Source organism: Musa acuminata, chromosome BXJ2-4 (assembly GCF_036884655.1).
Source record: "Musa acuminata AAA Group cultivar baxijiao chromosome BXJ2-4, Cavendish_Baxijiao_AAA, whole genome shotgun sequence".
NCBI lineage: Eukaryota > Viridiplantae > Streptophyta > Magnoliopsida > Zingiberales > Musaceae > Musa > Musa acuminata.
In genome coordinates this window covers 31,300,001-31,301,468 of record NC_088341.1, presented here as the reverse complement: position 1 = coordinate 31,301,468, position 1,468 = coordinate 31,300,001, and positions in this window count along the sequence as shown.

The window sequence follows — 1,468 nt, the reverse complement described above, 5'->3', positions numbered from 1 at the left end:
CATTAATGTGTCTGTCATTTAAGGACTAAGATGATCAGTAATAGCAATTCCCCATTATTTCCTTTGTAATTAGGTCACAAAAGAGTAATTTTACTGCTTTTTTTTCTTCCAAAAAGGATAAATATATTACTTAACAAAAGTTAGAATGTGATGGAAAATCCATTATTCCCAGTCCCTATTACAATAATTAGATCTGATCTGAATGGTCTCAAGTTAGACCACTAGCATCCAAGTCCAAGATTAGATATTTTGGAATATTCGAGCAAATTAATGCAAAAGAATATGAGGGTCACTTATCTTTCCCAAAAAAAAAAAAAAAATCTAGTGTAATTTGTTAATTAGTTGACCACTCGATTGTCCTTTCTTGAAACATAAAAAAAATTAGTGATAACGATTTGATGTCATTAATAATATTTTAACGAGTCGAAGGTATAGTAAAATTATTTTGAATCATTTGTATAGTACAATTGGAATATAATTTGATAATGATGTATCAGATATTATTTAGTAAAGTTTTCTTTAGATTTCACCATCAGCAAAAATAACTTGACCAATAAAAGATTTCACCATCAGCAAAAATAACTTGACCAATAAAATCACATAAAATAAGTCCTAAATAAATTAGGAGGATAACGAAGAGGAGAAGACTAACGGCTAGGGCGCCAAGATGGTGATTACCATAGTTAACTCCACTATACTTTCCTTTTATCTAGATAATATAAATATGTGAAATATAGCATGATCAATTTCTAATATAGACCATAATATCAGTGTTTAGACTAGCAAAATTGCATTTGCATCAACATCATATCCTGAAAAGATTTAAATCTCTTAGATCATTAAAAAATCATTCCATGTGGATAATAGAGATAGCTAGGAATGCCTTAAAACAACAATAACAACAACAATAATAATAACAACAAATCGTAATGTTCCAATTATTCAAGATTTGAGGGCATATTTTGAAGTTAAGAGTGTTTTAAACATTAAACATAAATCGATAGTTTTGCATTTGATGTTTCTAGGAACAGAAATGGATCATTGGTGTCTATTCATGGTTCCAGTATATGCCACTGAGTCTGTAAGTATTGCTTCTTATATCTTCCTGGACTCCTACCTTGTCTAATCATGTATAAACATACACATACATCTATTTCAATGATATTGTGTGATGACGTGGACACACCACTGACTTGAGCTTAGTACTAACTTCAAATTCCAAGTACAATCCACAGCTTTCTAGATTCCTCTTTCTTATTGTCTTCTTATCACATACTTGCAAACCAATATGCATAGCAAGCATTATGGACAACCAATGCCAAAAACTCTTCAAAGCACTTGGGCGGTCAGAAGTAGGAGATACCTGAAGTCCAAAGAGAATTGTATTGGAATCTCTGTTTCCTACCTTCTTGTGCAAGACGAGTTACTGCAATAAGTTTTTCGTTTTTAGGAACTTTGTTGGTCGCTG